This window comes from Lepidochelys olivacea, assembly GCF_965140295.1.
Source record: "Lepidochelys olivacea isolate rLepOli2 genome assembly, chromosome: 1".
In the NCBI taxonomy this organism is placed as follows: domain Eukaryota; kingdom Metazoa; phylum Chordata; order Testudines; family Cheloniidae; genus Lepidochelys; species Lepidochelys olivacea.
The window spans coordinates 305,187,294-305,213,290 of record NC_140411.1 but is presented as its reverse complement, the minus strand read 5'-3'; the positions used below and the strand labels follow the sequence as shown (position 1 = coordinate 305,213,290).

Genomic DNA, 25,997 nt, shown 5'->3' with positions numbered 1-25,997 from the left:
CAAAGCCAAGTCTGTACACAGCAGATGCAAAAGAAAGTCCATCTGCTACCAGCTCACAACACCACATGGAGTTTTAAGATTTTATACTGTAGGTAGCCTAGCAGTGTTTGTATAGACACCATCAGAATAATAGGAGGGGGAAATGGTAACCTCAAAGTAAAACTACAGCTACTCAGTCTCAATAACTGACTTACTAGAATCTGTAAATCAAAGGTTTGTTTGCAATAATTTTTCCCATGTTGCAAGAACTGGCTAGTTTTCTAGCAGTTACACCCTAGGCAGGCGTGACACTGTCTGAGTTTTATGACCTCTAACTCAGGAGAAACACTACTTGAACTCACAGCTTTAAGCTGAATACTGGCATGAGTGGACAGGTTTTAATAGCACACTACCTACAACTTATGAGGCAAAACATCAGTGTGGCTGAACAATACATTTCAGAAAGATCTTTAAGCAGACACTATTCCTGCCACTGAGTTACAGTATGCTTTAGTAGTTCCTTTAGATTAATAACATGTGCCTCTCCTTTTGTAGCATATTTAAATACTAAACAGAGGAGGAGAAGATGTATAAAGAAGTACTTAAAATAACTGCTTCTAATAGCCTTTAACACAGACATTTTGGGTAAGTAATTACAGCAAATTTCACATTTCACCTTCAACCCCTGAGGCTACACTATTTCTCCACCTCCTCTGAAATGCACTGAAAGCACTTATTCTTTAGCACTGTGATAGAGAAGAGTTTAATATGCTCAGTTAGCTATTTTTCTTCACTTTGTATTAAAATAATTTACTCATTAAACAGCATGTCTATAGTATTTTTTCAATGTAAAACTTAGGTCCAGAATGACATCTCTTGAGAAAAAAAAAATCAATGCACTCACTGTGTTACACACACATGAACATATGTGTTTTCACGAAAATGAACAAAGCAAGTGAAAAACCGACAATCACGTGACAGTTATACAGAAAACTGTTACTTGGGCTTCACCAACCATTTTTTCAAGTACATTTTAGTTGTTGTTTATTATTATGGATTTTCTCTCTTTTGGGAGGATTTTTTCCCAATCTTTGTTCATATTTTTTATATTTGCCCAACTGTCCACAATTTTACAGTGCTTTCACACTTCAAAGCAACTGTGAATAATGCATACAATGACACAAATGACTTTATGTACTCCAGAGGAAATAAATGATAGTTTCCATTATCACATCAGTCAAATAATATTTTCACACAAATCTGTTTACATTCTCTAGAATGATAACATAATGTGCTCTTCACCAATATTGTTGTATCAACCTATAACAATTAACAAAACATTTAAAAGCCTATACACTCATTTGTATCCACTAAAGTTTATTAAAAATTGATATCTCTGACATTCAAAATAGTTATAAATATGTAAATTAATTTTTTAAAGTAAAATATTTGCATCTCCTTTCCTACTCCAGGCTTTTGAACTTCTGAGGTCAACAAGGACAAACAATACCACTAGTGTCTCTTTGCAAAAAGCTGGGTTTGCTGTCTGCAAGCAATGGTATCATTTCCATAGCAACCCCCTAACTATTAATTTTCAATTAAAGCAGACACAAAGCGGACAGCCTGAGGCTGGCAGACAGTGTCAAGAGCCCATCTCTGTAGGCAACAGTTTCACACAGCTATCAAGCAATAGGTGCCTCTTCCACAAAGCTATATCAGAGGTACGACAAGTTTGGCTGGTTAAAATGACATTAGTCTTCAGTTCAGGCCTAAATATTTTATACTAGGCTTCACCAAACATTTATAAAGACAACAAAATACTGACCAAAGCCTGAGTAAGAAATTAACTAACAGGGTCACATGACACACAGAATAAAAGAAAAAAATACAGAAATGTATTAAATGGAAGAGTATATTGATTAATGGTTATAGCACTATTTGTCTGTGGAGTGCACTGTAAACCTTAATATTGGCAATGCCATTTTTTCACTGTCTCCTAAGAATTTTTCCAGGTTTATACAAAAAATGGTTCAAAAAGTATATTATATTACATAGATCAAAATAAGTTCTATGTAAGACATTTACATTTTGCCTAGATACTATGGTGATGGGTGCTGTACAAATACCTGTAATAAAATAAACAAAAAGATTTTAGCAACACGGCATTATGTAAATAATCTCTCCCCCTTCAGATCCTACTCCTTCCCTCTGTATTGTACGTAATAGTGCTTTCTAGATTAAACTATTCTATTCAAAACTTCCTACTCATTGTCACTAGCTTTCAGACTATGCACTTGCTAACAATAACAGAGGTTTAGTTAACATATTTTAGATTTATTATAATATCTTCTCATTAATTCTTTAAAGTCGAACAGGATTTTCAAAAAAATATTCCCTGATCCTCCTCATGTGGATCATGGCAGGCCCTACGTTTTAAACCCATACAATTCCTTCATTTCTACTTGTGGCAGGTAAGCCAGGTGTGTGCAAGCAAACTCATGGAATAACATAGATCTATGAAGCCACATAGGTAGCCTAGACTTAAAGCTGCCACTGCTTGGGATTTTTCACTCCAGGGTGCACAGAAACACCCGCTGGCAGTGACAGGTATTATGTCACAGCCTGTTTTCTACCAAACAAAAGATGACAGGCAATGCAAACTGTTTTTCAAATGACAAGTTCACGTCAAATGTGTTGCTCTAATTCTGCACCCTTCCTGCCCTTTTGCCTCCAGAAACAATTATGCAAAAGAACATATAATAGGTCAGGATCTCCCCCAAACTCGATATGATCACAGTTGTAATCCTCTGGACAACTGTCAACTCTTGCAACAGTTGGATGCTATCTCTAGCGCAGCACGATCTATAAGCAAGCCTTAGTGAGATGAGCCAATGTACTGATTTAATACAGTCCTGAACACTACAGAAGGAGCTAACAGGAAGAAATGTGACCAATGCATATCATCATCAAGAAATATAAATTCCAAGATACACTTACTATATTTAAAGAATTCCTCATGGATTTAACGCCAGTAGCTATGAATCATAGGCTTAACCCTGCAAAACTATTACTCATGTGAGAAGGCAATGAGACCACTTGAGCGAGTAAAAGTTTGAAGGATGAAGGACCATGTATTTAGAGAATAATTCTTTATTTTTAAATCATATTTAAGCACTTGATAAATTTTAGTCACAGATCACACATAACTGTGTTAAAACCCACAAGAAGTTTAAAAAATCAAATATAATTATATTTCAAAATATAAATATGATCAATTATTTCCTGATACAGAAGTGATACTCACTACATTTAAACTATTTGGATGGGGATATAGCTAGGTCTCAGAAATGTTGTACAATCCTTATTCTAACTTCATATTAATAATGACAGGTTTCAGAGTAGCAGCCATGTTAGTCTGTATTCGCAAAAAGAAAAGGAGTACTTGTGGCTCCTTAGAGACTAACAAATTTAATAATGGACACCCACGTATATTAAGATAAAAACTAAAATCTGTTAACTTTAAAGTAGTAGACGCCATATTTCTACACTTACAATAAAGGATCTACTTTATCAAGTTGAAAAGTACAAAAACTCAGAAGGTTTATTCTTCCTGATGTGTTTATTCAGTTCCCATTGAGGCAAGTGAGGATCCTGCATATAGAAGGGTAAGGAGACTCTTTTATGCATTTCTAAGACACACATTGGTATCTCAATTTTCTCACAGACCCGTGTGTGGGTTGTCAGGCACATGGTTACCAGAGTACGCTGAACACAACACAAAAGCTATGGATCCCACTTGTAGAAGGAGTTTTTATTCCCACAGGGTTTAGCAGAGTAAGCCAGTAAGATAGTCATTGGGAAACTCCAACTTCTCTCCATACTGGAGATGGTCTCACTAGAGATAACAACACCTGGTGTATGTTCCATAAATGCATCTGGAAAATAAACGATGGGTCTCAAACAGAGCTTTCTTTCAGACAAACAGGTTTTACTGAAAACTCCATTCATATGTGTGAATGAATAAATAGGAAAGACTGTGGCTTTCAGTGATTATGGTTAATGTCGCCCCAACCTTGAATTTCCTTAGTCACAAACACTTATACTCTTCCTCACTCAAATGCTTCATTAAGTGTAGGGTGCTTTGAATTATCAACAGCTCTGTGGGGAATTATAATTTCTACTACCCATTATGAATTTAATATTTATGGTGAAATATTCATCATATATTTGTAAAAAAAAATAGATAACCCACCAAAATTAGTTAATTGCTTGCCTGATCTGTAACTGTATAACTAGTGTATGATATAAATCCTGCTACTTGTATGGCCTCACACATCTGGTAGGTCATACTTCATGTACCACCATGAGAATACCAACACACTGCAATGCACAGTAGGACCCAGAAGCAGTCAAGTTGTTAATAACAGTGTTGAACTGCCATAGACTTAAGGGTGCTGGAGTAAGGGCTGTAAAGTGAGAAAATTTATTTCTTTAAGAATCATGTGCTGAAGTGACCAGCAAAAGAAAAAACAACAACAAAAATTTGGCGGGAAACTTCTCCAGTTTATTGCTTCTTAATGATTAGGCTTGGCAGAATTTGGTTTTTTTTTTTACTTTTTTAATAATTTTGATGGATACTATCAATGTTTATTTTTAAGTATTTTTTCATTTTAAATTTTCAAAGTAGCACAAAATTATGGGTTTTAAACATTGCCCATCCCCAACTTTTATTGATTTAAAATTTCACAGTTATAAGAAATTATGGGGCTAGCATCAGACAAGAATTATTTAATGACAGTACAGGTTTAGATTCAAAAAGTTTAAGTTTTATAACTGTTAAAAGAAGTCAACAGCACATGTCAAAATATACAAAGTATAGATCTTTAAATCAAATTCTAGTAAGTTTTCAAACAGCATTTTTATTATTTTGCCTATCTGTTCATTTATTATTTATACAAATTATTGTCCACGGAAATATGTTTCCATTGGTTTGTGAAGGTTCAGTGAAATCGAAGTTTACCAACATTTAGTGATAAAAAATCTTATTGTTCCAAGACTACTAATGACGTATATAAAAGCTTGAAAGGTTTCTGGCAATAAAACAAAGTAATGTGGATATTTTGCTTGTGATTCTTTTACATTAGCAAATCAGGTCTTGTCTATGGGGAAGATTCTGTAGTCTATGGCAGTGGTCTCCAAACTGTGGAGTGTGCCCCCCACGGGAGTGGTGTGGAGGAACATTCGGGCCAGCCCCCATGGAGGCAGAGAGGGAGTGCCACCCAGTCCCTCTCTGTCACCAGCTCTGCTCCTGGCCCTCGCCCCGACCATGGCCCCACTCCTGGCTATGTTCCGCTCCCAATCATGGTCCCAGCTGCAGTGCAAGCCCCGCTCGCAGCCATCATTCTGCTCCTGGCCCCGACCACAGAGCCAGCTGCTGACTGCATCTCTGGCCCTGCTCATGGCCCCAGCTCCCCACCACAGATCTGGCCCCAGCCCAGCTCCCAACCGCAGATTCCGGGGTGCATGGAGAAGATAAGGGATGGGGCATGAGCAAAAAAATGTGGGGACCACTGGCCTATGGTGACTGCAGAACCAGTGAAATGATGACATCATCCCAACAAATGGGAGGGGAGTTTTAGTTAGACTGTTCAAAACACTTTGCTTTTTCTTGGTTTTTGTTAGCAACTATTTATCTCCAATATTTCATGAGCACTTGATTGAAAAGATGTCTTTGACAAAGTATCAATAGTTTCCTCTTCATCCAAAGTGCAATAGCTCATAATAAGCATCTGAGACATGCAAGAGGTCTTCCAGTAAAATAAAGGGAGACTAGAGTTGACATGCCTGATATTTCAAAAGGAAAAACAAAGCAACATTTTTTAATATGAAGATAAAAAAAACCCTTTAGAGGCCTTCATTACACATTAAAAAAAAATCTATTAATGTCACTGAAAATTCCCTTGATTATCAAAATAATTCAATGTCTCGCAATACAAAACAGTCACCTTTCAGGTACAGAGTGGCAGCCAGCCATCGTACAGAACCCAATAGTGAGGACAGGCCTTGAAAAATCCACTCTCCCTCTCACCAAGAGTGAGTGGAGATGAGCTGGTACCACAAAAGTGACTGGGAACTTTTCTCTGAAAACATGGCTTACATTATGGCTGAAACATAACCTTCCAAAAGTGAATCAGTGCGGACTGATACAGTGCCGTCTTCCTGAGTCTGTGGACAGAAAGCTCGAATGACTCTAGCGCTGTTCCATGCTTTGCCAAGCAGCAAAAGAGTGAAACAAACAAGACTGACTAGTTTCACCACTGCTATTCAGAACCCTATACATATCAGATGAACTATCAAAAATCACCTCAATTTCAGGCTGCTCCAGCATCTCAGACAGCAACTATAGTCAATCCTGGGAGATAACCCCCCAGAAAGGAGACTTGGGGGAGAGGTAGAATGGTGGAGACATCTATCGCATTCCATAATAGTCAAAAGGCTCTTGAAAGGGTGTCAAACAGTAGAGAAACTTTCTACCCTTCACAACTGTTGTGAAGTTTTGTGGGAGAAATTAAAGAGTAGAGATTTACACTCCTTCTCTCCCCTCCACCACCACACCTCTACCTAGCAGAGGCCAAAAAGGCTTTAGGGGATAGAAAATGCACAGACAGAATTCCCTCTCAGTTCCAGCAGCTAGAAAAAGGAGTAGTATGTATTTGATAACTACTAGGTAGGGGCTGATTGGAAAGATGGAGCCCCAAGCTCCAGACAAAGAGGAACTGATCACAGAAGTAAAAAGTAAAGAAGAACTGATCCTGGAACTAACAATAAATGGTAAATTAGTTACAAGGGAGGGATAATGACTTGATCACATTTATATTGTGGAAGCAGAATACAGTCCAGACCAGTGAGATCCAGACCAGTGAGATCGATCGATCTACCTACCTATCCTCAGTACTTTAAAAGGGCAAATTTCATGAAGTTGAAGAAAACAATTACAAGCCAAATCAGCTGAGAGAAAGAATTCAATCAGAAACATGTAAATGACAACTGGGAATTGTTTAAGAACTCTTTACTAAATGCCCCCAAAGCCACAATTGAAGAAGGCCATATTGGTTAAAAAAAATGCCCTCATTTAGAGGGGAAGTGATGGCTGCAGTTAAAAATAAATACATACATACATACATAACACAAGGGAAAAAAGAGGAAGTTGATAGTAACGAATATCATTTAGAAGCTAGGAATTGTAGAAAACTGATAAGGGACACATGGAGAAATCTATGGCCAGAAGAATTAACGACAATAAGAGGGAGTTTTGAAAGTATATTATTAAAAAAGAGAATCCTAACAATTGTATTGGTACCTTATGAGATGGAAATGGTAGAATTATCAATAATAATGCAGAAAAGATAGAAGTGTTCATTAAATATTTCTGTTCTGTATAGGGGGAAAAACAGATGATGTAGTCATATCATTTGATAACACTCTTTCCATCCCACTAGTGTCTCAAGAGGATGTTAAAGATTAGACATTTTTAAATCAGCAGGGCTGGAAAACTTGCATCCAAGAGTTTTAAAAGAGCTGGCTGTGGAGCTCACTGGACTATTAATATTGATTTTCAATGAGTCTTGGAAGAGTGGGAAGAAAGCTACTGTTGTGCCAGTATTTAAAAAGGGAAACAGGATGACAAAGGTGATTACAGACCTGTCAGTCTGACATCAAGCCCAGGCAAGATAATGTAGAGGCTGATACAGGATTTGATTAAATAAAGAATTAAAGGAGGGTAGTGTAATTAATGCCAATCAACATGGGTTTACAGGAAAGACATTCTGTCAAACTAACTTGATATCTCCTTTTGATGAGATTAGAAGTTTGGTTGATAAAGTTAACAGTGTTGATATAATATACTTAGACTTCTGTAAGGATTTGAATTGGTACCACATGACATTTTGATTAAAACATAAAAAAGATGTAAAATTAACATGTCACACATTAAATGGATAAAAAGCTGGCTAAATGATAGGTCTCAAAATATAATTGTAAATGGGGAATAATCATTGAACGGGTGTATTTCTAGTGGGGTCCTGCAGGTATCGGTTCTTGGCCCTATAATATTTAAATATGTCTATATATGACCTGGGAGAAAACAAAATCACCACTGATAACTGATGACACAAAAATTACAGATGACAAAAATTCAGGGAGTCGTAAATAACAAAGAGGACAGGTCATTGATACAAAGCAAACTGAATTGCTTGGTAAGCTGGGTGCAAGCAAACAATACACATTTTAATATGGCAAAATGTAAATGTACATATGGAATAAAGAACGTACGATATACTTACCCAATAGGGAAGTCTATCCTGGGAAGCAACGATTCTAAAAAAGGTTTTAGGGTTGTGGTGGATAATCAACTTAACGTGAGCTCCCAATATGATCCTATGGCCAAAAGGGCTAATGCAATCCTTGGATGAACAAACAAGGGAATCTTGAGTAGGCGTAAAGAGTTTATTTGACCTCTGCAGTTGCCACTGGTGCACCCAGTGCTGGAATACTGTGTCCAGCTCTGTTACCCACAATACAAGAAGGATGTTGATAAATTGGGGTTCAGAGAAGAACCACAAGACTGATTAAAGGATTAGAAAACATGCCTTATAGTGGTAGAACCAAGGAGCTCAATCTCTTTAGCTTAACAAAAAAAAGGTGACAGAGTGACTTGATTACAGTCTAGAATTACCTACGTGGGGAACAAATATTTGATAATGAGCTCTTCAATCTAGCAGAGAAAGGTATAGCACAATCCAATGGCTGGAAGTTGAAGCTAGACAAATTCAGACTAGAAATAAGGTGTAAATTTTTAATGATGAGAGTAATTAACCACTGGAACAACTTAAGAGTCAAGGCAGATTCTCCATCACTGACAATTTTAAATCAAGATTGGATGCTTTTCTAAAAGATATGCTATAGGAATTTATTTTGGAGAACATCTCTGGCCTGTGTTATACAGAAGGTCCCACTAGATTATCACAATGGTCCCCTTTGGCCTTGGAGTCTATAAAAAAAAAAAGAAGAAGAATCCAAGGACAGCAGCCTGATAAAAATCCCAGTACATTCCTACAACCCAGCAGCTACGAGAAGGGCTTGGGCAGCATTGCCTCTGATAGAAATCTTCACTATCATCTTGATCTACCTCTGGTTACTGGAATTACTCCTCCACTTGCAGGTGTCTTGTGACTTTTTCCTAACACTGACAGAGAGTACAGAATGTTTTGCCCAAAGATACTTCCACAACCTTTCACCTTATTAAAACTACCATGCAATGTTCTACAACCACCAGAATAAACTGGATGCTGGTTCTGATAATCTTATTCAACCAAAAGCCCTGTCATCTTCTCACACACAAAATGAATCTCTATCCACTCCCCTCCACCGAGATATGACATAGCCCTTCACAAAAGGTGTTGAGTCTCCTTCCCCTGATTTAACAGCCTCGTATCCTCGCCAAGAGCTCCATGTCATAGCTCTTGATTCAACCTGCTGGCACCGTGTTAGCTTCATATCCATGGATCAGTAATCAGGTTCCATCAGAAAGGAGGAAGAGGAAGTCTAAGAGGATTGGAGGTTATTGCACCCTACATGTTTTACACCTCCCAAAGACCAGAAAACCTCCCTTTCCCAGAAACTTCTTTCCAATCACCTCTCAAAGCCTTTTGCTGTCACATTCACCTTGGAGTCCACTTACTTTCCAAATGTAAAATCCTTCTTAAACAGCTAATTTCTAAAGGAAAACATCTAAGACATCTGAATACATATGTTTTCCTCGAAATAACCAAAGCCAGCCACTCCAGTGCCAACAAAAATAAAACCACTATTTTAGTGAGGCCCACAAAAACAATGATTTGAGCTCCCTCTGCAGGCTTGACATCTGTAATTAACTAAGAGACCCTTTTCCCAAGGCTGTGCAGAATCTTTGGAGAATGATGATGAGCAGAAACAAAAATGTTTTGACAGGGTTTGGCACAAGAGTAGTTGAAATTGTCATTGTTATTGTTGTTAAAGTTAAGACATTTGGGCCAAATTTTGGCCTAGCATAAGCAGGTGTCCTCTACTGAAGTCAAAGGAGCATTACACATTTACCCCAGCTCTAAATTTGGTTTGGTAAATTTAGCTTCATTGAAATGACAATTAAAATTATATTAAAATAAATCCCTGTTAGCTACTTTGAAAAGGTTAAAATCGGGGGGGGGGGGAGGAAGGGGGGAAACGGCAACATTTTATTCTACAGAATCTGAGTATTACCAACACAGATTTGAAAGATTAACCTTTTAACTTTACTGGTACAAAGTATATTACGCTGCTGCATTAAGGTTCATGTTGATTTAGCAGTACAGAGTATACAGACTATTAAATTCACAAAGGGCCCAATCTTAGAGCCAGAACTGCGCACTGAAACCCTTATCTTAACATTAAAAGTTGGCCTACACGGCACACTACTGATGACAGCATGTGAAGTATATGTAGCTGCATGCTGCAGTGAAAGACAGACTGCATGCACACTGGTGTGTAGCTACATGTGGCAGCGAAGGGTTCTGGCAGGAAGGAGACAGCAGGGAAAGGCTCTGGCAACAGGGAGCTGCCAGAGCCTTTCCCCGCTGCCTCTTCCGTCCGGAGTCTTTCCCCACTGCTGAAGTCAGTGTAGACAGGAGAGGAACTGCTTGGGGAGTAAAGAGCCCTATAGGGTATGTAATTTTAAGGTTCAGGCTTGTCTTTACTAACCTAAGCAGTGCCTTACCATCTACCTTATTTAAACTCATGTTAGGTAGCATGCAGTGTATGTGCTCTACATGTCACCGTACATAGTGTGCAGTGTAGACGTATCCTAAGTTTCACTAGAATCACAATCCCACTGAAGTCAATGATATTCCAGGCAGGAATAGGAGTCCGGGAGCATAGATCTGTTTGAGGCTTCAGGGACAAACATTAAGAAAAATTTCCTTTTTCTAACTGACTTATCTTGCTTCTATATCTTATAAAGATAAAACTGGAGATTTACAATTCACATATGATTTAGGAAAAGCTATTCAGACAGTGCATTGTTCTGAATTAAAAAAAACAAGAGAAAAAATCTTTCATAAACAAAACAGCTTTATAAAATTAAAAGTGTGGCCTTAAATCTGCTTGACAGTAATATTCTTCCTCCTGTCCTAACTCTCATTGTTTTCCAAGCCTTATGTACTCCTAGCCCTGTGTTCAGATATGGGACAAGCTATGAGAACACAATGCACTAATGTCACAAAGGACTTCTATCACAGCCAAAGACTTGACAGACAGCAGGCATAAAAGAGAATAATGGAATATAGCAATGAGAAAGACCGAACAGTTAATTTAGTCCAATGCAAGATAGTCCCTTATTGTACATTTACGAGTGGTGACTTCACCCAAATTTTAAAGTGCCAAGCTATAGAGTTTCCACTACATCCTTTAGGAGTCTGTGCCACATTGAAATTTTTCACTGTCAGCAAAATGTTACTAATATGCAGCCTATATTTTCCCTTTCTTAATTTGAACTGATTGCTTCTAATTACATCCCCTTTTCCTAGACTAAGTAACTCCTCTCCATCTTTGAGGTCTATATAGTCAAATATTTGTAGATTGTTCCTCTTTTATTTGTACCATAGCCGCTTAGATGCCACTATTCTATTTTATTCAACATATTTAGATTCTTATACTGCACCCATCACCAAGGTATTGGAGCATCTGTCCAACCTCTACCATGGTAACAGGGTCCTTAAACATGCAAAAGATAATCTAACTATATACATACTTATTATCTCCTGTAATCTTTCTCCACATATCAATCCTCCCCTTACCCCGTAATAAACTTCCATATTCCCTTCCATGGATCATGAACATTTTTGTAAAGTGGGGCCTAGAATTGAATGGAATGTTTTACATGCATTTATACCAGTAATATAAATAGGGACCATTAACTACTAGTCCTGTGACTTGATACCTCTGTTCTTATTAGGGTGACCAGATGAAACGGGCAAAATATTGGGACACATGGGGGAACCAAAAAATAAAATAAAGTGGACGGAGCGGAGTTGCCGAAGCAAAAAAAAAAAGCGTCCGGAGTGGCCAAAGACGCAATATCGGGACATATGGTGTCCTGACCGTGCATCGGTTGGGACGTGGGACAAAGAACTAAAAATCGGGACATCTGGTCACCCTAGTTATTATTATTGCTACTACAATTATTGATAACTAGCTCTTATATAACATGTTTCACCAGCAGATCTCAAAGCACTTTACAAAAAAGGTCAGTATCATTATCCATCATTTTTACAGGTGGGGAAACTAAGGAACCGAGAGGGGAAGTGACTTGCCCAACATCACCCAGAGGGACAGTGGCAGAGCTGGAAATAGAACTAGATCTCCCAAGTCCCAATCCAGTGCTCTATCCACTATGCCACTGTATCTGTGTCAATGCAGGCTCATGGCTAACTTGCTACCACCCCTATATCTCTTTTGGCCATGTTTCTGTGGTTTGGATTATTTACTCTCAAATGCATTCAGTTGTCTGTAAGCAAGAAGAATCTCATTTTCTACTCATGTTTTTACTCTCTCTGTTGTAATCTATTTAAGTACTCAGATGCTACAGTGATTGACACACTATAAAAACTTGGATGGACCATATCAGACAGATTAAATAGATAGTTTCTGGGCCCAATTAAGTGGTGAGACAGAGCATCCTCACCTTCCCACCCCTACACACAAAATATATTTGTGCATTCTCATATTGCATGCTTTTCTTGGTACACTTCTGCTTTAACATTCACAGTTCTCAACTCCTCCCAATTTAGTATCATCTTAAAATTTCATTAACATGTCATTTAGTTGCTATTCTAGGTCATGAATGAATACCTACGAGAAGTCTCTGTAATACACCACTATGCAACTTGATAGCTTGCCATTTAAGCATGACCCTATGCTTACAATCCTTCAGCCAGATTTCAATCTATATAATCATATTCATATCTAAGGTGATTTAAAATATTTTTGAGAGATACTTCTTTTAAAACCTTCTCCTTCTCCCATGCCCCTATCACTGGATCTGTAATTCTGTCAAAAATATATGTGCCTAAGGCACTTTTGAAAATAGGACTTAGACATTTTTGAACATTTTAGCCCTATTCTTTACAAACCACTCCTGCTTTACTATGGTTATTTTTGCCTAGCTATTAAGATTTTTTCTTCTTAATATTTATTCCATTATTTTACAAGCAGTATAAAACATTGCCAACACAAGTGAGTATCAAAGAAACTGCAACTTGTAGAGATTCAATAATAGTTTTAATGATTTAATTATTATTTTCTGGCTCAGATACTGGCAGTCAATGACAGCCTTATATGTCAGGCAATCTGCAAACAACCACCCCAGCAAACTGTTTCAGCCATATAACACTGTTCATTAAAATCTGTGAACCTGATATCCATTTTTAAACTAAGCCCAGAAAAAAAAAAGTGTCCCTCCTCCCTGAATGTGACTCTCTTATCCTTACACTGTCCAGTTTCCATTGTGCCAGTTCTCATAACTCCTTCATCCATACTTGCCATCCTTGTGGAAAATTTGAATCCCAATCCTCATTCACTCTTGTGGCCCCCAAAACATGAGCCATCCTAACTACTTAGATATAATAGTATCTCAGGCTAGATCCACAAAGATGCTTAAGTGCCTAACTACCATTGTAGGTGTCTAAAATGTTCAAAATTTAGGCAACACTGACACCCTCAAAACCCCTCACTCAACTGCCGCCTAGTCCTGTAGGCTCCTAAAATCTCTAGGTACCTAAATTTTTGCTGCTAAAGTCACCTGGGTGCCAAAGTTTCCACTCCACAGCATGCACAAAGCCACCTAAGTCCTGATGTTTCACACCCTAGTTCACATCTGAGCCCCAATAGGATTTTCAAACGAGGCATTCCCCCACCTATCTTGGCCAATCCAGTAAGCATGCCCAGACAGGCTGACCTAACACCTAAGTGCAGGAGAGGGTTCATGGCTATGTCTCCCAAGTGGAGAAAGGCTCTTCCTTCCAACCTAGAGTTAGGTGCCCAATTGCTTTTAAATGGTGGGTCTTAGCCACACCCCTCTCCTCCGTTTTTCCAACTGCTAGTGTAGGCAGTTCCCCACTCAGCTTGCTGGCTTCTGTGAATCCCTTTCTTAGGCATATAACTCTCCCCATGCATTGGGTAGGGAGCCTGAGTGACTAACACAGGGCTCCCGCTTCCACTGGGCACCAGGGCATCTAAAAGTTAGGTGCTGCAATCCTCAGCATTGCCACGATCAAGTCCTTTTGAGGATCTAGCCCTCAGTTCCTCTGCCACAGGGAATGAATCCTCATTATACTTAAAACATTTTAAATGTATAAAAATGCAGGTGACTGTGATCCATATTCGGTGGTCCAGATGAAGCTTAGACAATAAGGCACAAAGACAGGCCTAATGCAAGCAGGTTTAACTTCACTAAAGAGCAGTTTTGTTCAATATCTTCATTAATGATCTGGAGGATGGTGTGGATTGCACCCTCAGCAAGTTTGCAGACGACACTAAACTGGGAGGAGTGGTAGATACCCTGGAGGGTAGGGATAGGATAGAGACCTAGACAAATTGGAGGATTGGGCCAAAAGAAATCTGATGAGGTTCAACAAGGACAAGTGCAGAGTCCTGCACTTAGGACGGAAGAATCCAATGCACCGCTACAGACTAAGGACCGAATGGCTAGGCAGCAGTTCTGCAGAGAAGGACCTAGGGGTGACAGTGGACGAGAAGTGGATATGAGTCAACAGTGTGCCCTTGTAGCCGAGAAGGGCAATGGCATTTTGGGGTGTATAAGTAGGGGCATTGCCAGCAGATTGAGGGACGTGATCATTCCCCTCTATTCAACATTGGTGAGGCCTCATCTGGAGTACTGTGTCCAGTTTTGGGCCCCACACTACAAGAAGGATGTGGAGAAATTGGGGAGAGTCCAGCGGAGGGCAACAAAAATGATTAGGGGACTGGAACACATGACTTACGAGGAGAAGCTGAGGGAACTGGGATTGTTTAGTCTACAGAAGAGAAGAATGAGGGGAGATTTGATAGCTGCTTTCAACTACCTTGAAAGGTGGTTCCAAAGAGGATGGATCTAGACTATTCTCAGTGGTAGCGGATGACAGGACAAGTAGTAGTGGTCTCAAGTTGCAGTGTGGGAGATTTAGGTTGGATATTAGGCAAAACTTTTTCACTAGGAGGGTGGTGAAACACTGGAATGGGTTACCTAGGGAGGTGGTGGAATCTCCTTCCTTAGAAGTTTTTAAGGTCAGGCTTGACAAAGCCCTGGCTGGGATGATTTAATTGGGAATCGGTCCTGCTTTGAGCAGGGAGTTGGACTAGATGACCTCCTGAGGTCCCTTCCAACCCTGATATTCTATGATTCTATGATTCTATGTAAGCCTTAAGCTAGATGCAAGTTTGGTCCTAGGAAATACAGTGTTTGACAAGGCAAATAAAAATATGACTAAGTACACAGATCCTGGCAGCACATGTAAATCATAATACCATTTTAAGGCCTGATTCAGCAAGGTACTTAACGCACATTCGCAAATTTAACCCACTAGTTTCAGTGTGAGGTCTGACTGGGGTCCTTAAAGTTATGCCAATGTTCAAGTACCATGATGAACAGAAGCCTTAATGAACATTTCAGAAGTTATTTCAGTTAACTGATAAGCATGTTACTAGTTTAAGCTATCTATGTAAGATATATCTATGTAAATATATTAGTGGCTCTTTGTTTCGTGCACTTTGTAGACTTGCATCTTGGCAGGGGGTTAGATTAGATGACCATTGTGGTCCCTTCTTACCCTATGGTTCTATGATTCCCCTTCTGAATTTCTTAGTCCATGGTTCTCAAAAGTTTCTGCAGACAATTTGAGCTCCAACAGATCATAGTTTCACCACTGAATCTGCCAGACAGTCTGGAATCATCTGTGACACCATCTTCTTGATCATCTGAAGACTCTGTAGGAGAAATGGGAATCTCTTTTGGACTGGGTCTTCAGTACTGCCCAGCTCATGTGAGCACTGCATAGACACCAGATCTGACTTCTTCTGAATTGCAAAGGGCAGATCTTGCTGTGCACAGAAGCTCAAAAGCGGATTTTTTTGTAAGCTGTTCATAATTAATGCTTGATAGCTATCTTTTCCCTAAAAGAGTAACACATCTCTCTTTGCTTTCAGTTGAAGAGTAGAGCGTTTAGGTCCTTATCAAAACCTCTTTTAAAAAGCTTACACTCTATCATGCTGATCCAGTGGCTTCCACCATATGTCAAAGACCTGGCTGAACTCCTTGCGGATACTCACTGGGCAGCTATGTTTAGACCCATCCGCTGGATCTGTGTGATTGTAAGCTCTCGACTCTCTGTCTGGTGCTTGTTCTAGGGAATTGGACCTCATGGTTTGCTGCCCAAGGTCCCTGGTGTTGAACCCCCAAGACACCCCAACTGTTTAAGCACAACCTTCCCGGAGCTCCACTCTCATGGATACTTTATAATTAGAGTCCTACCAAATTTACGGTCCATTTTGTTCAATATCATTGTCACAGGATTCAAAAAATCATAATTTTCATGATTTCAAATATTTAAATCTGAAATTTCATGGTGTTGTAATGGTAGGGGTTCTGACCCTAAAAGGGGGTCGCAAGGTCATTGTGTGGGGGGAGTTTGCGGTACGGCTAACCTTACTTCTGTGCTATGTTGGCAGTGGCGCTGCCTTCAGAGCTGGACGGCCGGAGAGCTGCGGCTGCTGGCCGGGAGCCCAGCTCAGAAGGCAGAGCCACTGCCAGAGCAGCGCAGCAATAAGGATGGCACGGTATAGTATTGACACCCTTACTTCTATACTGCTGCCTTCAGAGCTGGACCCTTGGTCAGCAGCCACCGCTCCCTGGCCACCCAGCTCTGAAAGCAGTGCAGAAGCATGGGTTTCAATATCACAACTCCCCTAAAATAACCTTGCGATCCCCCTGCAACTCCTTTTTGGGTCAGGACCCCCAATTTGAGAAATGCTGGTCTCCCCCCATGAACTCTGTATAGTATAGGGTAAAAGCACAAAAAAGACCAGATTTCATTGGGGGGGGGGGTCAGATTTCACTGTTCGAGACGCATTTTTCATGGCTGTGAATTTGATAGGGCCCTATTTATAATTTATTTCTTCAGGGACATGTGTCAGTGAAGCAAGTAACACAGATTTTACAGAGAGGTTTCTAAATCAATCACACTAATCATAGATAAATCACAAGAAATACACAGATCTAGGCAAAATAAGAAACATCCATATGCAATTCCTTCCTCAGAGTCCTCAGCACGTTTGAATGTTATTTGAGTTTTGGCCAGTGCCTTCAAGGGTCCCAGGTCCCCAGTCCTGGACCTCGCTCATCAAACTTATTACAAGACATAAATAATAGACTAATCAAAGGCAAATGTGGTTCCAATCCTACCTGATATTTTTGTATACAGTATCTATTTTCATATACAGACTATGCAGCTAACTGGAATCCACTGAGTGAACATAGGTTTACATCTTGAATAGGAGTGAGGTACAGCAGTGGTTATGAAAATGTATATGTATGTCCTTCCTGTTCTCAGCAGGAATCAAGTGTTTGGTGCGGGCCAAAAACATCAATTTCTTTGTGTGGATAATTTCGATTTTAAATCCATGATTTTTTTCAGCTCAGAGCCATAATGTAGACATTTAAACGCAAAAACTTATCCTTACTAAAACTGAAAGCCTACTAATTTTGATAATCATGTCGACTATTTGATTATGTAATGCAAAATCTTTGTTAAGTAGGCATGAAGCTTGTAAAATATGCTGTGGTGATCCAGGGCCTAGTGCTATGCATAGCTTAGTATTGTACCTGTCATTTTACTGTAGTAATTGGCCAGCTTTTTATGTTCAGTAGCAAGATACAGTGGGACAGATCAATAAAGCTACACAGATTAATGCCATCTGTACAAAGAACTATGTAAAACCCAAACATCTGTCTGGAAGGTTTATACCCTGGTTTAAGAAAAGAAATGTTGAAAAACAATTCACTATTATTTTGAAGAATGATGTATACAAATTTAATAGCCACTAACAACCAATCATTTTGCAAATGTGTTAGTTTACTGTACACAAACCTACATATTGAAATAACAAACTCCACATTTCATTCCTAAATGTAAATATCTACATATAAATATATTATTTTACAAATAATTGATATAAGAATACGCTGTTAATACTAAAGAAAAAGTATGCATCTTGGTATCAGAGAGAACAGTGTTATTACAATGAAGAATATGGCACACACTTAGTTTTACTATATATATCTCAAAGCACTAATATAAACTCTACTACATCTTACCAGTAGGCAGCACTGTTACATCTTTATAGCATTGCTCTTAGTAATGTTAATATCATACAGTGCCATCTGTAACTTATTACACATTATCTGACCTTTACTTGCCTTCAAGCCTCATTATTTTCACTTCAGACTTTATATCTCCCAGATTTTCTTTGATTTTAAAAAGTAAAATTAGAACTAATACCAAAATGCTTAAAGAATATTTACCACACATCACAAATGAGAAATGGAGGGTGCAATGATTTAATTCATTTTAATTGATCAATTAATATGACCATCACTTTTTAAACAAAACTAACAATTTTAGGTTACACTAGTAATGAATGATTTCAGGTAAACAGCCAACTCACGGGAATGAAGCATTTTGTATTTGATTGAAGAATTTTAATTTGCATTTAGATCTTACAAGAACACATTTATGAAGTTTACAAATAATGGTTCTGATCGTACAAAGCATTGCTCATGTGAATAGTCCTTAGTCATGTGAGCAATGTCTTAAATGGGGCTACTCCCATAAGTAAGGTATTAGAGGATAAGGTCTCATAATTTTTCAATTTAGACTATATAAGTATCATTTTCTAAAAAAATCTATTGTTATAATTATTTTTAATATAGCCACACTTGCCTATCATAAACTCCTATGTATCTGGTGACTTTCATTCTTTATAATCTATCAACCCTTTATCATTAATCAATTGGAGATTTTTCTTACATTCCTTGATCACTAAAATTCCCAGTGAAATCAATTGGAATTTTGGATGCACAAGGAGCAAAGCATCAGGCCCCAAATATATATGCACACAGCAGACAAGGTTACTGTCAGGGGTTAATAGGTATATTTACAAAGAAACGGTAATGAATCCTTTTGTTAGAGGAAAAATATATATTAGTGTACAAATTTACAAAAGAACAGACAAAGCATTCTAATGGTAAATTTGTAAATAAGATATAGTATCATATATATCTTATCAGTGCCAAAGATTTTTTTTAAAAGATTCTGTCCTACTTTCACACCAAAATTATAATATCCATTTCATAAAAAGGCACTGAAACGTAAAATGGGCCAACATCAAAATATAACAAGGAAGCAAAGATAAATTAGAGGAATTCTTTGGTTCTTTCCCTAACTAATCAGAGATACACAGAAAAGGATCTTTTAAGTTTAATGATACCTGCTCATTAAATGATGCTAAACACTAAAATACCACGAACAGCAGGGAATTTCAGTTTACATTAGAGAAAAAAAATAAAAGGGTAAAAATGACTGAAGTTGGTCAGTTCAAGCTGATAGGGCACTTCAAATGAATAACAGAAGAATAAAAGAGACACTCTAGGTTAAATTAGGTTCTCCTATGCCTTTTCTTGAAAGTGCTTAACTTCACAAATTTTATTTGAATTAACTAACCTGCCAAAATCAAAGACCTGAATAGGGGTAAAGTTAAACAAGCAACTACACTTCACAGTAAGTTTACCCATTAAACAGCAGATAAAATCTTAGTATAAGAAAAAGATGGTGGATATACTTTTTAGAATGTGTAATCCTCCTTCTCTAACCAGGGGAAAAGGCATGCCTTTTATACTGTTGAAATAAAAGTGTATCACAGAATAAAATTATTCAGATGCTGAACTTATTTCATGTAATAATTTATTTGTTAGGATTCTCTTCTTCATAAGTATAGCATACAATTACTCTTCCCTCCTATTTAAATACATATAATACTTGAAATACACATAATACCATTTTAGTTTGACATTTTAGGATGATATTTAAAAAAGAGTTACATTCTATTACCTGACTAATAACTGTTATAAATATATAGTCAAACATTTAAAGAAAACTAAGCCATTTGAAGAAATCTTCAAGGTTAAAAAATAAGCTTGTAAATAAATGGAACAAGGTTACAATTCTTTCAAAATATACACAATTCCCCATGCTACCTTGCTTTGAAGATTACTACATTTATCATGAAAAAGAATAGAATTCCACGGTGGAATTTTTTATTATTATTATATTTTGCTAGCAATAGTTGGGTACTCAAAAAACCCCCAACAACCCCTATTTCAAATGTATTCAACCTGTTTCGCCAGACTTTCAGTAGACCTCTTTTTTCTGCTTTAGAAAAAATAATAAACATTATCCTTTTATTCAACATGAAAACTTGTCCTCCAAGCTCTCAAGTTTTATATGCAAAGGCCCCCGTCCTGGAATTGAATCTACATGGGTGGAACAGTGAGATTTATACTCTGCCGAGGCACAGGAGTCTGCTCACATGGCTCCAGCTCGAGGACTATGGCCAAAATGAACAATTACTAGCATCACTTCTTTCATTTTATTACACATAACATTTCTGTATCTATTTATCAATTCTAAATAGTGGTTTTTAGTGGGGAGGGAAGAGGAGGAGACAGTGACTGAACAAAAGTTGGACTGTATTCAACCAGAAACCAAACATTTTTGTCAGCAGTAGTTTACAAACTATTGTCTGTGAACTATCAGTGGCTGACAGAGACCTTTTCCATGGTCCACAGGCTAGCCAAAAGATAGAGAATGACGCAGGAATAGCTGGGGAGTGGCAGGGAAGCTGGAAAGGTAGGTCCACAGTTTTGTTTTTTTTTAAAGGGGCAGGTACTGTTCTATATAACTTTTTAATGAAACTGTATTATTCATCCAGTACAATTAACTGTTATGATTTTTAAAAGGATTTCCTTGAGGACTGAAATAATCATGAAGTGTAACATTCACGCAGCCTCAGAATGTAATTTTTTATAGAAAAAAAATCTATTACATATTAGAATTACCAAAAGTGCTTTCATTTCTAGAGTAAAACTGTTCTTCCATTCCCTTTGGGCTGATCAAACCAAACAGAGACTTTGTATGGGTCTCCTGTCATCTCCAGAATTGGAGTCTAATCTTTGGCCCTGTGGTTAAGACACTGGACTGAGACTCAAGAGAGCAAAGTTGTATCCGCCAACTAATGGACAAAGCACAGTCCTGCTTTTCGGAGCTGACGAGCCTCAGATGTTTCCATTAACTTTGATGTGAGTTCTGGTTGCTCAGCATCTCTGAAAACCACACCATTAATCTCAAAGGCTGAGGACTCACAAAAGGATTTAGGTGCCCTAATAATTTCAGAGATGCCGGCCTTCCTCCAGTCAATCACTGCATTCACAAATGGCATTGCATGCTCTTTGCCTATGTTGCCATTGCCAGGATGGGGAAAAACACTCCATCACACCGTGCTCTCAAATTCATCATTGTTGAGAAAAGAGGTGCATGCCTTAATCTTACCTGGCATTGCCCCAGAGATTTGTGGATTTGCAGGATTTAGCCACATCTGAGAACTTCACTCGAAGATGCCTGGTATGATGACATCAGCCGTGGTCACTCTGGCTGGTGCAACAGTCCTCAGTAGACCGCACATTTGATGATGATGATGAAGTACATCTGTCCCTGTTCATTGTATATGGAGTCTAGGCACCTAACTCAGACTTTGTGAATCCCAGTGATTTTCTAGGAGCCTAAACGTTAGTTGTGGCAATGCTCAATGTCACCATGCCTAAGAAACTAGCCCCTTGTGTCTCAGATACTCATCTATAAAAGAGGGATGGTAAAGAAGCTTACCTATCTCAGAGGTGTTGTGAGGATATACTCACTGTTTTAGAAGCACTCATATATTATAAGTGGCACAGAAAAGCAAATAAAGTCCCAATTTAAAGGTTATGGTACTCTTCCTTTGGTCAGTGGCCGTCTGTGGAACGCCTAAAAAAACATTCTGCAGACATCCAATTGTAAGGGGCCTCCACTGAGACAAACTCTGTCCTCTAAGACAAAGTAGTTGTAACGCAACACAACATAAAATTGCTGTGTGACCGATGCTGCATTGTCCCCAAAGATATACTGGAATGCTTTAATGACCTGTAGACATAACTGGCAAGATGCAGGAAAACACAGGACATCTGGGTACAGACTTAAAAAAATTAGGCCAGGTACCAACTGTAGCCCACCCAGAATTTCTTATTAATTTTATTAGCTTTACTAAGCTAGTATGGAAAGAGCCAGTCAAGATTGGAGTTTATTTGTGCTAGGTGCTGCACAAACATATGAGAAGACAAGGTCTTTTCCCCAAAAAAGTTAAAAAAGACATATGAAAGATGGGGCAGAAAGGATAAAATAAATAAGCACAGTGATCAGAGTTATAGTAGATATGTCATATTAATTCATTCCTTCAGCTCTTTATTTCAGTTTCTACCTCTAGCCTCTTATTTTAAACTAGTGGCTAATTACTTTACAGTAACTGGCGTTCTTTGAGATGTTTTGTCCCTATGGGTGCTCCACTTCAGGTGCGCATGTGCACCCATATGCCTTTGGCTGGAAAGTTTAGGTAGCACCCGCGCCCAACATATCTTTGTTCTCCAATCGAAGGGTATATAGGGAAGGGTGAACCCGCTGATGCTCCAGTTCCTTTGCTGTGAAATCCACAGACCAGGACTCTGAAGCAGGGCAGAAGTATGAGTAGTGGATCACCCATAGGAGCCCTCTATCTGTAGTGCTTGCTGCCAGCTGTGAATCAGAGAAATCATCTGTAAGTGGGATGCATCACTATATGGAAATATCCATACTGATTAAGTTGAAGGCCACAAACTGGTCCTCCATATTTGCAGATGGTATTATTGCTGCTAAGGTTACCGCCCTGAACCTTTGTGTCCTGATGAATGTATTTAGAACGCTGAAGTCTAGGATTGGTCTCCTTCCTCCTCTCTTTTGTAGTACCAGAAAGTATCTGGAGTAGAAACCCCTCACAATGAAGAAAGGGGGAACTAGTTTGATCACTCCCAGGAGCAGGAGGAATTGAACTTCCTGACATAATAGGCCTTTGTGAGAAGTGTCCCCGAAAGTGGAATTGGGGGTCAGGAAGGCTGGAGCCAAAGTGAATAGCATAGCCTGATGTAACCATTTCTAGCACCTATCTGTCTGATGTGATCTGCTCCTATGCTAATCTGATATGGGAAAGGCAATCTCCATAAGGTGGGAGATAGGAAGGAAAAGAGTGGTGGAGCAAAGTGTGCAGGGATAGTGACTGATGGCTCTCAACCAGAATATCAAAAAAGCCGCTTAGTGGAAGCTGTTGCCTGGGTGGTGGTAGTGGATGAGTGATTTTTTCTCTTGTACCTAGGCTTCCTCCTGGGTGGTTCCACAGTCCTCTGATATGTATGGTATTGTACTGGATGAGATCTCTGGGCTTCCTGTGATCTGCTACATTTACTTTTGGTTGTAGGAGTTTAAATGCCCAAGAAATGAGGGTTGCTTTCAAATCCTTCAGCAAATGGAGGGACTCATCTGTGGCATCACTGAAGAGCTTGGGGTCTTCCAAAGGGATATCTTCAGTTGTGTTCTTGACCTCTTTGGGAAGGCTAGGATTGTAACTATGAAATATGGTGGATTACTATAGAGCGAAAAGCTATGTCAGCTGCATTCAGTAACACCTGCAAGGAAGCTTTGGTGACTGTATAACATTCAGAGATAAGGGCTTGGAACTGGTCCTTTTGGTTTTCTGGCAATTTATCAATAAAATTAATAAATTTGCTGTAGTTCACATAATCATATTAAGTCATTAATGCTAATGAGGTATTCTAAGATGAAGCATAGCATAGGAGTAACTTTTGCGACTGAGGAAGTCCATACGTTTGAACTCCTCGTCATGCAGCATGGACTTGGAGCGATGCTGTCAGTGACTTTCATTTACCATATCCACCACAAGAGAGTTCGGTGTGGGATGAGAGAAAAAGTGCTCCAAGCCTTTCCGAGTGACATAATACTTCTTCTTGTCCCTCTTGCCAATGGAAGGGATAGTGGCATGTGTCTGCCATAGTGACTTGGCTGGTGTTAAAAGGGTGTCATTTACTGGTATGGCAACCCTGCCTTGAGGGGACGAGTGGAGGATATCCACCAAGCCACGCTGTAGTTCTTGAACTTCCTCCAATCTGTATCTGGGTCTGTAAGGATTCTGCTATCCTCTGCATCAGGTCCTTGAAGACCTTGAAGTCATCTGTGTAGGATGGGGGATGATTTATTAGATGTGGGCATTTCTTCTAGACCATATTCTTCAGAAGTGTCACTGAGCAGAGGAGTGGCCAGGATCCTGACAGCTCCTCTTCCAAGTAGATTTCAGGGGATAGAGGTCTAAATGGGAGGGCAGTGGAACCCTGAATAGAGACCTCTGCATCTGAAGAGTTTCTTCCCCTGTTTCTAATGGGGGACCTGTTGCAATGGTACTAGAGAATGTGCCAGTACTGAAGGTCATACTAGTACCAGAGGTGGCACCAGGGCCAGTGATAGGGTCTGTACAGGTAGATATGCATGCATGTGAAAACACAAAGACATCAGCTGGTCTAAACAGTACAATCAGGTGATCCGTCACTGTACCTGCCAGTAGAGAAGAGTTGAATTCTTGAAGGGCTAAGAGGTCCTTTGAGAGCAGGAATCTGCTCAGTACTGTTGAGATGGCGTCAACATTATTACAAATTGCTGTGATTGATATGAATAAATGTGTCAAGCATGAGTTTGGTATGGCTTGGCATGTGTGAACCTTGTAGAGGATTCTGGGAGCAGAATTCTTTTAGCATTAGATAAATGATGTGGAAAACTACTGGAAATGCTGAAATTGCACTGAAATGGTTAATATTGGCTCAATCAGTGTATGTGTTTTAACCCCAAACTTTGGAATATATCAGCAGAGAACCCGCTCAGAAAGTAAAGAACACATAAGATCATGCAATCAGTGGGCTTGGTGCTGACATGGCTGACATGGGTCAAAATGACCGTTTTTGAATAACCTCATGCTAAGAGCTTAAGTGAATGATTTATGAGAGGGTAAACTATGGATGACCTTTGGTCTGTGCATCCGTTTTGCAAACCCTTCCAAAATTATGAAGAAAACCAGTAATAAACGCCTACAAGGCATATTTCTGGAACATATAACTCCTTTGAAAACAAAAAGGTATATAAGTGGTAAGCAAAGTAAATGAGTCAGATCAATTCCCCAATTAACATCCGAAGAGGTTCAAGACTGAGAGATAGAGGTCATTGGGGTAACCAAGACCCCGACTCGAGGGGCCTTAGAATAAGAGGTCGTCAGGGTAACCAAGGCCCTGCTTTGAGGGACAGACCAAGTGCCTGAGAGGGGAAAGAAGAAAGAGAAGTAGTCTCCATCTAGAGCTGGTAGATATGACTGCTGTTTGCCAATCAGGATATTGTGTAGAGCTAACATAGTTACTGAGGGTTTATGCCTGAGGAGCTAAGGCTTGTAGGAAAGGATGTATGCCCTGTAACCTTAACTGCTTGTGTGAGTCTATCTCAGACAAATGACTGTGTATTAAACATATTGATCTTCGAATTCTCACTGGTACCGGTAAACATCTGCCCAGCTGTGGGCCGTTAAAAGATCAGTTTCAACAAGTACCAGTGAGGTCGGCCACTGGATGATCAGCTGTAATGTAGCTGGTGATGTTAGTGGTGGTGTAGCTGGATGATCTGCATGCCCCTATGTTCCTGGCCTGCTAGTGTTGCTGGTACCAAGGG

General features: G+C 39.1%; 1 protein-coding gene across 6 annotated transcripts in view; it reads right to left on the bottom strand.

The window, feature by feature from the left end:
* Positions 1 to 25,997, bottom strand: part of FOXP2 (forkhead box P2) — a gene marked incomplete at its 3' end in the record, with an annotated part of 555,064 nt that overhangs the window by 246,575 nt on the left and 282,492 nt on the right. Inside the window, exon 4 of one of the 6 annotated variants that reach the window (XM_084616818.1) lies at positions 15,876 to 16,032. The exons of the other annotated variants lie outside the window; for them this stretch is intronic. The remainder of the gene's footprint in view (positions 1 to 15,875; positions 16,033 to 25,997) is intronic. 6 annotated transcript variants of the gene reach the window in all.